The 13,292-nt window shown below is 40.3% G+C and overlaps 1 protein-coding gene across 2 annotated transcripts in view; it reads left to right on the top strand.

Annotated features, from left to right (window-relative positions):
* The window catches only part of MCC (MCC regulator of WNT signaling pathway), a 135,647-nt gene that overhangs the window by 43,485 nt on the left and 78,870 nt on the right, over positions 1–13,292 (top strand). The gene's annotated exons all lie outside the window — the stretch shown is intronic.

Below are 13,292 nucleotides of genomic sequence, written 5' to 3'. Positions count from 1 at the left end.
CATCCCCACAACTAATAAAAGGGAAACAATAGCAAGCTTATTTCATAGAAAATGTTCAGAATATTTCTACACCAGTTATGTAGTAGAAATAAAGACAGCATCTTGAACTCCTTAATTTAAAATGTCTTATTTGTAAAGTAATCATTTAACAAATAATTATTGGCGCTTTTGTTAAAGTACCAGTTGCAGCAAATAGGGTGTGAGCAATCTTTCAAAAAGGCTTATTTCTGAATTTTACTGAGTACAAAGAAATTATACCACTGTATTTTGATCTGCATTATAATTTCATTGCCAGCTGGAAACGTGGCAGAGGTCAGCTGCAAGAACAGACCTGTTTTCAGTTATCAGTCCTTTTAATTCACATCAGTACATTTATGGTAATGCCAAATACAGGATGGTTGTGAATGGTGTTTTGATGTGAACCTACCTGACAGAACAGAAGAGCTAGAGACAAATAAAAAATATGAGATAATACTTTATCACAATAACCATGAGCATTTAGACCACACATCTGAATACACTTTATTTGAGGGAAACAGTTTCTGCATATTCTAATCTAGAATTAGATGAGACTACATAGGTGTTTTCTGTGTGTGGCAGGGCCTGTGCAAAATGTTCTGTCACCACAGGTAACAGTAATAAAGTTCTCTGGTAAAAAATATTTTAAATTTTTTTTCAATGAACAGTTCCTCTTTAGTTCTCAATCATAGCATAACAGCTATTCTTAACAGCCTTAACATGCTTCTGCATCTTTGCATATGTTAGATTCTTTTACTAGAAAACAAAGCAAACTTCACCAGTCTGCCCTTGTGCATGTTAGTACAGGTCAGCCCCAGCAGCCTGTAATGCATTTGATTTATTTCCATCTTAGGAGTAACAGTACAAAGGCCAATGGTGAAAAATCCTGAAACTCTCTCTTAGTGCTGCTGTGACAGATTGTACACAATCTGCTCAAACAGGTAAAAATCTTGCTGCCAAGTCCACAATAAAGAAGGGAGAAATGGGCAGTGCATTTCACTCTTACCTTTTGTCAGTATGATGGGAGTAAGGAAACGTGCCCATGCTACATCCAGGATTAGTTCTGGATGGATTAGATCTCAGCTTCAGAGGTCCAGCCTTTGAGCTGGCCAGTGCTTCTGAAGAATGCTGCAAACACAACCTCCGTTTTGTGAAATAGTTGTTACTTGCTTTGGGAGGCTGAGTCACGGCCAAGAAAGATTTACAGTATAGGATTCTCTTCTTCCTCTTCTTCCCTGTGGCTTAGCTACTTTCCTGTTGCTGAGGAAGTTGGGAGGGAGCTGTGTTCCAAAACATGCTCTTGGGAAATCAGAATAATCTTTTCTTTTCCAAAGATATCTCTGTTTTGGTTTGGTTTCGGGTTTGTTTTTGGTTTTTCTTTTTTCAATCTTTGGCCTTGTTCTTACATTTGAAGGCTTTTTAGTAGTTACAGTAAAAGAAAAATGTACCACAGTGGACTCCTTCGTTATAGATTTCCTTGGCATCGTGTAAGTAACGTTGCAAACACCTCTTGCTTTGTTTTGTATCTAGCTTGCTGTTTTATTGGTGCAGGCCTTTCAGAATGTCTGAACTTGTTTGTTTGGGGTTTTCTTCACAGTTCCTTTTGGAAGTGTGTGGGCTGGTTTACACTAGCACTGTATCCATCCTGTATGAATCAGTATAAACTAAAACTTCACACCTAGAGAAGAAGCCACCACCTGTCTTGTTGTTTCCTCCTGTTAAAGGAGGGTTTTTCAAACTCAGAATTAGTGTGGGAGGTGTGATGAGTACAGTACTCTTTGCCACTCTGGACCTAGAGAAGTCACACTCACCATTTGCCACTCAGGATATTATTAAGTAAGTTCTCCACCTTACTGCAGCAGTGACAGCAGTTCAGAAGCATTATTCACTTCCTTCATTGCTATCACAAGGACAGCTGTTGCACAGATGGGACACAGGTGTTCGTATTTTTATCAGTACATTGTCTAATCCTGGTCAATATTAGATTATGTGGTACTGGTTCCCTCAGCCCAGTTACAGCAGGGACTAAGGAATAGTTTTAATCTTCCATTCAGAGTATTTAATTGACTGTATAAAGTTTACTGTCCTTCTTTCCTCTCAAGTGCAGGGTTTTAATCAATGCTAAATGCCTCAGGTTGCTTTTCTGCTCCAGTGTGGTAAATTCTCTACTTCCAGCCAAAATATACAAATTATTGTTGCTCTTGGAGACCTCCATTTCCGCCCCTTTGTCATTGTGTAATTCTATAGTAGAGTGAACAATGAGAGCTACTATGTGCTGCCTAAAGGTTCAGCCATGTCCGCAGACTTTCCCCTTGTGCATTCTTCCTCTTTCTTTTGTGAACTCACTGCATGTTTTACAGCTGTCACAGGCACACTGTGCCTGGAGAGGCTGGCATGCACATCTTCACACTCTTGCTTGCTCTCATGCTCCCTCTGACTCTCTTATTAACACCCCCAACTCAGTTATTAACGTAGTCTGGGACTCAGGGGATAAATTTCACCTCCCTATGGGCGGGATACTCTGGGAAGCATAAGCAGTCATCTGGAGGCCAAGAGTGACAGATCACAGCCCTAGTAGCAGACTTGCTCTTTTCTCGCTAGGATCCACATTCTGCTTTTCAGAATTTGGGTACACTGTGTTTATTTTTACACTGTAAATTTTCAGACTGAATTTTGGGGAAATCTGTTATAGCCCTACCCACGTGATCACTTTTTTCCTTCCTCTAGGGTATGGCTTCAGTAGTTAAAAAAACAGGCAAAAATGAATCCTTCCCTGTGGAACTCTGTACCTGAATAAAACATCTGTGAAGACAGTATCAAAATATTCACCACAGAGACAGTGGAGATGTTCTGAGAGGTGGTGCAGGCTAGGATGTGAAGACAACAGGGTTTTTCTGTGCTGTTTTAAGTATCCTGGGGGAATTAGGGGAACAGTCTAGGTGATAAAGGTACAAAGCAGGTCTTTAACACTAATGAAAGGTGCTGGAGAGAAACTTCAGGAAGAATCTCGCTGTGAAGCAAGCAGAGTGAGACCTTCTGTCTTGCCGATGAGTGTTGCCAAAAGAATGGTTCTACCTTTCCCACTCCAGGAGAGATAGAGTTCAGGCAAAGAGAGAGATCGTGGGTACATTCCTGGTGAGTGACGTGGACAGAAGGCACAGGTGGGCAGTTCTGTGTCTGACTTACTCCAAACACAATGCAGGTGGGAACTAGCAGCACAGAAGTATGAGAGTATGTGGAGGAGGTGGTGATAACGAGGAAGTCTGCTTAAACTGTGACCCACTGATTTTCCATGGAACTCATAAAGGATGGTCATGAGGACTGACAAAATACGTGTTTCATTGAAGTATCTCAGTTGAGACAGTCCCATTCTGGAAAAGCCTTTCTGAAGGAGAAAGATGCTGTCATTCTCTGACAGTGGTGACAGCATTCCTGCTTTGCTCTGGGGACATGCTCCACTGATTCAGGACAGTTACGACTTGATCAAGAACCAAGGTTTGTGCTCATACAGTCTCCAGGGCTTGCTTCCAAAGCAGACTTTGCTTGGCTTCCTCTATGGTTTGGCAGTTAGCTTTGCTTTCGGTTTTGCCCTGCATTAGTGTTTTTTCTTCATTAGAGCTCCCATAAAAATATAGAGGTTTAATTCTAAAGAATCTGGGAGAAATTTGTCAGTTTTCTCTATGATAGAAAGAGTGTTTTGGATGAGCTAAAACTGACTTCAGATGAGTTCTAAAAATCTAGAAGTGTGACCCCCGTGTGCCATACTCATAAGTCATTTTGTGTTCTGGCCATTACAGAATAAAGGAGCAGGCTGATATCTATGCTTTTCAAATTCACTTTTCTCTCTGAAATTAGTTGTGCATTAGCCCGACCTGTGAAGACAAACCTCTTTCTTGCTCAGCTGGATTACAGCCAGCACGAAAGCAGAAAAGTCACAATCACTCATTTGGAAGTGAACTCCCTCGTTTTTTAAAAACTATTTTTAGATGATTGTTGAAGTTTCTTCCTCTGGCACAGAATGTTTTTCTGTACTTCGCTGAGTTATATAACATCTCACTTAGGTTTTGGAAAGTTCATTTTGACATGTTTGATTATCACATATTTTCAGTTCTTAAATGTAGGTGGGTTTTAAAAAACCCAACTAGACTTTGTTACTTCCTGCTTTTACTTAGTCCTTTGTCCCTTTTGTTTATTCTTGCTGTAATCACATACTAACATGAAGTTAGTCTTTTGAGTGTATTTGAAAGAAGGGAGAGGGTCAGAGTGCTCAAAGTGCACTCTGGTGGATTCTCTCACCTGGGAATGTTCTGTGCTGCTCAGTGCTGTAGGGCACTGCTGTGGGTTGAGCCCCTCTGGCAGCCAAGCCCGATCTGGTTGCTCACCTCTTTCCCCACAGCAGGAAAGGAAGAGGGTAGAAGGGCAGGCATTCAGAGGGTGTCTTCATGGTGAGCCAGAATAATGCCAACCTAAAGCAACATTCTAAGAATGACAATCAAAACTGTACTAGGCTATCCGATTAATGGATTTACAGCCTTTCCTGTGGTGTTGCTCATTTATGATGAGTGTGACTCTTCTAAAGAATTCAGGCACAATTCTTTTATTCTTGCCAGAGATATATTTGAAGAGAAGCTCTTAATTTATGTGTAAGAAGTAGTAATACCGTAATGAAGATCTGTTGGTATAAATCAGGTTGTGCTGAGAAGTTTTTTTTGTTCGAAATTTAAGTTGTATTTTTTAAGGATTTTAGGGAAAGAATAATTCCATACTTTGCTTTGTGTTGGGCTTTTTTTTTTTTTCTTTTCTTCTATTTTCAGATATACTTTTATTTTCCAAAGACAAGAGATGAAGAGGACTAAATGCAAGAACAGGTTTAAAGTTTTCATAGAACACTAGTGGTGCAGAGATTATTTGCTTGGCTGTCACTGTTAGAGCAGGATTTCTTTCTGTTCTAGTCCTAACACTACTGGTTTGGTGTACCTTATGTGTATCTTTGTTTACTACTACCGTGTAGTATTTCAGAACATTTTGCAAGTCTTCGACATGTCTTAGATTGTGGAAACTCTAAAATGTCTCTTAGGAGATTGTTGAACTGAACGCAGTTACATAGTCAGGAAAAAATCATACTTTCCTTTCTTACTCCCCTGTATTTAAGTTCTTGTTACCCAAAATGCATTTTCACACTGGGTCCATACCCTGGAATTAGCTGCTCATGCTCCTTGCCGCTTACCCAGATTATTCATCTCAACTTCACATGCCTCAAAAGTGTACAAATCTGTAGTGATGAAAATAGCACTTGAGAGTAGGTAGATGGTCATGCAAAGCAGTCTGGTCAGTGGCTTTGTGCTGCTCATTGTACTTTTCTGAATTTCCCTCAGTATCTCATTCTGTGTTGATACTCCATTTCTCAGGACTGAGTGGATTATTCCAGATGGCTTCTTACCTGAGCTGCACACAAGACCTATCATCTTACTGATTGCAAACATGACTCCTTTCATAAATGCACAGTTCTTTCTCCTGCTGCTTCACTTTCCCTCTGTGCCTCTCTCAGGGCCCTCCTGCAGCTTAGCTCACTTCTAGTGTGGTATCATCCCATCTTGTATTATCTGGCCTTCTACCAAATTCACTTTAATTTCCAAACCACCTTTGTCAGACTTTCTTACTGTTTCTCATCCTTCACTGATATTTCCAGCACCATCCTGTTTACTCTTACTTACAGATACCATTCGTTCAATTTAGTTCTCTTTTATAGGTATTGAAGTAAGGTAAGGTGGCCCTCACCAGTTAATGCCTCTGCACAGCTTAGTACCATTTTTGCTTACTGTATGGTGTCATTGTGTATGTCTGACTGTAAGTTAATTAAATTTGAAATCTAAGTATTCCCAAGACACTTGAAGCTTTTACTTAAATGGAATATATTCTGTAGTTACCACATCCATTCTCCATCCATGGAGGTTTTCAAGACCCAGCTGTGCAAAAAGTCCTAAGTAACCTTGACTCTACTGTGAGTATGAGGTTGGGCTAGAGATCAACCATCCAGCCTGAGTAATTTCTCAGTTCTGGAGCATTCATCAGCCTTGCACCACTCCTGATCCTTCATGTCTCAGGCTTTGCTTCCTGTTTAAATAACGTTAGGTACATTGGATTAGCACAAGTTTCATAGGTTTTTTAAAATATAGGTTGCATTTCCAAACATACCTCTTACGTACAGTGACAGATGTATCTTTATCAATTGATAGGTTCCTTGTAAAGAACTAATTTGGTCACCTTTGAAAATGAGGGTAAGAATTCTGTTCGTCAGCTGGTCTGGTATTTCCATGATGTCTGACAGCAGAGCACATTACTATGATTAATTTATAAAAGAAAACAGGGTGTTCTGAAATTGCTGCAGGGCATGGCTTCCATGAAATGTGAACAAGTTTGAACTAAAATAAGCTGTATCTAATATTTCAATTCCCATCTGGGGTCCTGCTTTCTTAACTATAAATAATGTACCGCTCCTTTCTACATACACTTCTGGACACTAGTGCTCAGTGTAGCTAGTAGATATCTCTGTTTCTTTTTAGTTTTCTTTCTCCTGTACACAAGCTGCTGCATTAAAGTATTTTAAGATGTGGAATGATGATCTATAAAGCCTTTTTTGTTGGTTTCTGGTGGAGGGGGGGGCTGCATAAGCTCTTCTTGTTCCTCTGCTCAGTGAGGACAGATTGAAGTATCTTGACTTTAATACCTACTACACATTTTCCAAAACAGTTTACTAAATTGTAATGTCTACAACAGGTAAAAAGATCGTTTCCATATTCATTGCAGTACAACAATAAAAACTTTTCTTCCATTCCCTCTGTGGTTTTGCTTCAGAGAGATAAAATCACTAGTGCATTTGTGGTTTTATGTGAATGAAATGTCTCTTCTCAATTACTGTTTCAAAACAAGCTTTCTAATTCCTATTGTCCTAATTTAAAAAATGAATTATTTGTCACTAGAAACCTGGCAATGTCACCCCACTTTTGATTAAAAAAAAAAGTGATTTCAGAGTTTTATTAGTTTCTGAAACTACCATTTTTTTATATCACTACTGTAGTGTATAATTCATGCACATAGAATAGGATAGTAAGCAGAGTTAACGTTATGGTGTGCCCACCAAAATATGTTCATAAAATTCAGTGGGATCAGGATGGTTGGATGATGGGACCACTGGTCTGGGAAATGAAACACCTGGCTTCCAGTGCCAGGTCTGCCATTCTCTGATGTCTGGGGGAAAAAAAAAAAAAGGCAGTCTCATTTATTGTTGTCTGTGGAAAGACATATCATTACCCACTTCTGTAAAGTGCTTATATGGTACCTTAATTTTCACTCCAAGATTTTTTAAGTACTAGAAGTTTTACGTTCTCACTTTGCTTAGGAAATCCCAAGGATCCTTAACTAGCAGCATGTGGTGTTTTCAGGCTTTAATTTGGAAGAGTTGATACTAGTGAGCCTCCCAAATCTTTCTTTCACTGTGCTGCAGGAATTTCTGGATCTTCTGCTATTGCTGAGGTTATTTGGACTCTAGGGGTATGAACTTGTTTGGGTTTTGTTATTGTTTGGGGGGGATTCTTTGGTTTGTTGGAGTTTGTTTTAGCCTAATTCTGTAAGTGTCCTAATTCTGTTAAGCTACAATGTTATTTTGTTTCAGCTGGCTGGGAGACTTCAGTAAAAGTGACTGAGGACTTTTAAAAAATCTCTGCCCATGTAAGCATTTTTTTACTTGTTTGAAAGGGCACAGTGTAATTCTGTTACACTAGGTATGGAAGAGTCTCGTCTTCCCATTATCTGTGGGGAGTGTGGAGGAGAGGAAGATGTAATAGTTTCAAAATGGATGATTCAGACTTGTGGGAGAAACAGCTCTGTCCCACGTGTAAGGATTAGAAACCCAAAATCAGCTCGGATAAAATTAAGCTACAATGTGTAAGGTCTGTTGGGATTTCCGAGGTCTGGGGTGTTCCCATCTGCCTTCATTCTGCCCATGGCTGAGAAGTGGGTTGAACAGACAGAATGGTTGATTCTCAGAGTTTCCATAATTTTGGTTGGCAGTTCAAACTTGTCCATTGATAGTCACATAGCTGAATATATAAAACAAACCCTGATTTTCCCTTGGCTGATTGTGCTGCATTTGTATCTCATGAAGTGTATAGTTCTGGGATATGGAATAGCACTCGAACTGTTGAGTCGGTAACGCCATAAAAATGTACATGAGTTGTGCAGAGAGATGTTTATGTTTAAGTGTAATGGTCTTGCCTAGAGACATCTGGTTTATACTGTCTTTGAATTCTTTTCCAGATCTCTGTCTTGTTTTCTGATTTTGTAATGTAATGGAACATTTGCTATTAATTAGAAAAGCCCTTAATGTCCTTACTTAAGAAAAGCAGCTAACTCAAATCTCAGGAAACTCAAGTATATTAGTTCAAAGCAGGGTTGTCTAATTCACAACACCATTTACTGACCAAGTCCACACAGCCTGCCATCACAACATTTGGGAAAAGTTGGGGGTGACTACAAGGAAAGCACGTGTAAGCCCTACAACTGCGCCTGTCCCAGGGTACACAAATCTGATATTGTATGAAAAACAAGGGAAGGCAGAACTGATGGTTCCAGAGTATGGCTGGTCTGTAGCACTGAACTATACAACCAGCTCTGCGCTTCAGGTAGAAGTACTTGCAAGGAGGGCTGTAAAATACAAAATACAAACCTTCTCTCACCACCAAAGACTTTGGACCACTGTGGCTCCAAAACTTGGCTAGTCACAAGACTTGAGCATCCCTGCTCTGTTTTCTAGCAGCAGCCCAAACTGGGATTGGTAAAATCCAAACTGGGATTTATTCTCATCTGAATATGGAAAAGGGAGAAAGATTAGAAAGATAAGGCTGCTCTGTGGTATCCCACATGCTGCAGTCTTGCAGACTTACTCTGAATCTCATGCTTTTGCTGGGCAGTGGAACTGACCTCAGCAAAATATCTTAACCAGGTTAATACAAATCCAGTTTTGACCCACAGCACCTGAGGAGATCGTGTAATGTTCTGCTGGTGCAGGGGGGACTGCTTCAGTCTCGTTATACATTTATAAATGGAACTTGAATGAAGGTTTTAGAGTGTGCACAAGCTGTGCATGATCAGAGCTCAGAGAAGCAGATTATAAATTTCTCTCGTTCTCTGTTGAGACTGGGCAAATGGGAAATCTTGGTAACAGGATTAAAGAGCACTACAAATTACATTTACAGAAATACTCTACTGGAGTTATTTGAGAAGATAAATGTGAGAATCTCATATAGCTGGTGCACACAATCTCAGGAAACATTTCTTCCTTTCCTGCCTCTCACCTCCTTTCCTTCAAAAATACCTACACTTAAATTTGACTGGATGTGGATATATGGTGTGTTAGGAACATGAAAAATTACACTAAAATTTACATATCATAGGCAGCTAAACCACACTATACATGTAATTATGTGTTTGTTATTACAGTTTCATTGAAATGGAAGGGAACAGTAGGACTGAGTCTTGTTTTATCTCCACTGTGGTAGTTTCATGGAATACGTTTTTTATAAACTTTCTGTCTTCACTCTTTCAGAGAGTCCTGGGAGAGGTTGACACCTTTTTATTCTAAAATATACAGTATGTAATCACTATGTTTTTATTCAGATACACTTTCTGGTTCTGGAATCTTAAGACAAGAAAATAAATCACTTTCCCTCGTTTTCTGGGTCAAATCCAATTTTAGTTTTTCCTCTTTGTTATGGACATTTGGATTCCTGCACAGTCAAATTGGCAGGAAGATATCCCATTGTGTAACTCAAGAAAGAGCAAATTCATGGTGGTGTCTGTAGTTCTTTTACCCTTCCAGTTGTTGGGACTACAAGGGTATTTTGCAGAGTGCTTCAGTGGGTGACATCAGACGGTGATAACTTCAGGTCACGAGGTAGGGAGGGATTCTTTCTTCAGAAGAAAACTGCTTGCTTTTAGCTTGTTCCCCAGCCCTAACCCCCTCAGAAATTTCAACATCTATGTGGTCGGAAGAGCCCCAAACTCAGTCCTAGCTTCACTTAGGGAGTAAACATTTAATGAACAGTTAAGCATATGTTACAGAATCAGCTGTGCAGTGCCGAGGGTTTGTTCTGCAAGTCCCAGGTTCTGCAGTCAGATTTCCTGCAGTGTGGAAGTAGTAGGGCCTCTGGTGAGATTAGAGGAAGAGGAAACAAAATAGTGATGGGGAAGGTCTGTTGCTAGGACAGCAACCCTTGTACCAAGCACAGAACACTCTTTTGTGGCTGTTCCCAGGAGTTTGGGGAGAGCAGGAAGAGGAATGCGTTTGGCTGATCAGGGTCAGGTTTGCAGGCCCTGAGAGGTTGCTGCTTCTGCCCAAGTAGCCACTTCCAGCTTTGCTGCCTGAACTTCACTGAGAGCTGTGCAACTTGTTTCAAGCCTGGCTATTTTGTAAGAATAATTTTGTGTAAAATGCAGTCTGGGTCCATTTCATGACAAATTTAACTTCTAGGACTTGGGTGAGATGCCTGAGGCAGAGAGCTGTCTGTGAAAGGAAGCCTTCAATACCTTCTTGTGTCAGTTCTTCGAGCAGATAAAATACTTTGTTACTTGAAAATGGACTGAGACAGCTGAGGACTGTGGTTGGGAGGAAGAGGAACACGTACCTTCTTATACTGCAGTGTAAAAATATCCTTGTGAAAACAACCAGTGTTAATTTTCTACAACTACCACTTCTTTTAAAAAGCCAGTTTATCTCAACAAGGTTTTAAAAGTTTGTTTTTCAATATATGTTCCCAAATACTCTGGCACATGGAGCAGTGAGGTGCATTTCAGCAAAGAAATATCATAAAGAATTCCAGTCTTTTGAGAAGGTTAAAAAAAACCCACAGCAAATCAAACACAAAACCATAAAGAAATGACAGGTTACTTTGTTAAGTGGCTGCGCTTTTTCCAGCAATAACATCTTTTAAAACTTGACCCTTGCTGTTGTAAATCTGATCCCTGCCACAAAGTCTCTTTTAAAATATCTGTTTATCGACCTTAATTTCTAGAAAGAGTCTTTGAGCTGTTGCATTCTGGGGCCTAGGTACCTGTGGCAGCTGAGTATGCTGCTGCATACTCAGCATTGCAGCTGAAAGAGGCAGGAATGCTAACTGCAAATAGAGACGGTACTAATTGCTCCCTGCACTTAGTTAAATAGCTGCATCGATGCATAACAGCAGGAGGGAGAGGGTTACTGAGGGGCTAATTCCATCCTGAGAGGAACCACAGGGCTGAATGGAAACAGCTGCTGCACAGGGAGTTGCTGGCAGCTTCGGTGAAGGGAGGGAACAGGAGAAGAATGGTATGTGGGGAAAGGATAAACAATCCAGAATAAAAAGAACATATAAAAATATCTTATGTCAGTACCCCAGGGAGAGAAATCACAACAGGCAGGAGTGAAGGAAGGAAGAGTTCAGGCTGGAATTGCAGACCAGAGGAGCGGGTGCAGCCACCTGCATGCCCTTGACCTCCCTCTGTGAACATCAAGGCTTACAACTAAGTCAACATGGCACAGTGTAAGTGTAGCTTGGCTATTGAAGCAGCATAACTGTGTAAATGCTTAGCTGAGCTAGTGGGCTCTGTTGGAAGGTGTGGAGATGTTGCTTGGGATGGATACTGCATGTATGTGGTAGTGGTTCACCAAAACTGCGCATTTCTGATGGTATTTGTCAAAATACAAATATGTAAGTAGAAGTTTGGTTCACTGAAGTCAGCCACTCAAGAGTGAAGTTATCCACAGCTCTGTAGAATATGAATAATTTGGGTAATTGCCATCCCTGGTACATGCCATGATGTCATCACTTGAAAGTTGCATTCTTTCATAAAGTTGCCTTCTGTCAAACCCCTGTCGTGTGCACAGACATATCTTGTGTTCCTGTTTGCATACTGGCAGCTGTTACCAGCATTCATACAAATAAATCCCCAGAAGTGCTGTAGCTAAAGACACAGCCTGCCTACTTTGTGGAGGGGCAACTGCTAATGTCCTTCCCACTGCTTTCTCCTAAAGACCTGTGTTTTTCCCTGCAATTGATACAGTTACCTGCGGTGGGGCTGTCAAGGAGGACAGCCAACTTTGAAATTCTCAGCGCACAGAACCATGGAATGTACCCAGGAGAAGTACTGGGGAACACAAGGATTGCTTATGTGCAGGCTAAATCGTTAATGTAGTGGAGGCAGTGATGTAATGTATGCACAGACTGAGGTTGCTGACAGCAAAAAATCAGCGTGGCCAGCTGTGCAGCCCAGCACTGTCACACACGGCTGTGGTGTGTTGAGCACCAGAACTGTAAAACCAAAGCAGTCCCAAGAAAGGCACCAGGGAGGATCAAAAGTGGAAGAGCATCTCCTGTTAAATAGATTAGGGCATGTCAGCCTCAAATGGTAAGGGAGAAAAAGGGGTATATGTTTTGAGAGAGCATTATAAATTCACAAGTGATTCAAAGAAGATCAAAAGGGGCAAAAGTTATCCTTGAGGTACAGAACATGCAAAGCAATACCAGGGAAGCTTTACAAATGTCTGCCCAGTTCTTATGCTTGTTCTTCAATTTCTCTGATTTGCCACTCTCAGAGGCAGGATGGTGGACTGTCAGCCTGTGGTCTGGTCTGATACAACACTTCTTTAGTATGCTGTTTGAACCAGGAGTCTTGCTTTAAGATGGGAAAAATATTATTTTTTTTTTTCCACCGATGTTTCTTCAGTTACATTACAGTGATTACTGTTTCATTCTTAAAATTACATGAATGATAATATTTCTTAATATGTCAAGATTTTAGACCCCACAGAAACAATTGTTGAGAATGTAAATGAAATTAAATAAAACCCCAAGGCACCGATGTAACTCTTCACCTGAACGGTGAAGTGTTCTGTTTTACAGATGGTGAAGCCATGACAAATGAAAAAGTAACTTCTACTTTAATTCTACCAGATTATGTGAGTAATATGCCACATGCCGTATCTCATTCAAACTAGAATGCTGAATGAATGAGATACAATTTTTACGAAGAATTAACACAGAATAGCTTTATAACTTTGGAATCAGCAAATTTTTTTGCCCTGTATGATGTTCAGGGGTGAAAAATAAGCCATGTGTTAAATGGAATAATGCAGTGTTGATCCTTTTCTGTCAGGACAATTAACATGAGTAGAATATTTGCCCTACTTTAAACAGATAAGGAGGTACTGTATTGTGTTCCTCTTAAGATTAATGTTTCTG

Source organism: Coloeus monedula (assembly GCF_965178545.1).
Source record: "Coloeus monedula genome assembly, chromosome: Z".
Classification (NCBI taxonomy): Eukaryota; Metazoa; Chordata; class Aves; order Passeriformes; family Corvidae; genus Coloeus; species Coloeus monedula.
The sequence above is the reverse complement of the archived record's forward strand: the minus strand, read 5'-3'. Positions and strand labels throughout refer to the sequence as shown.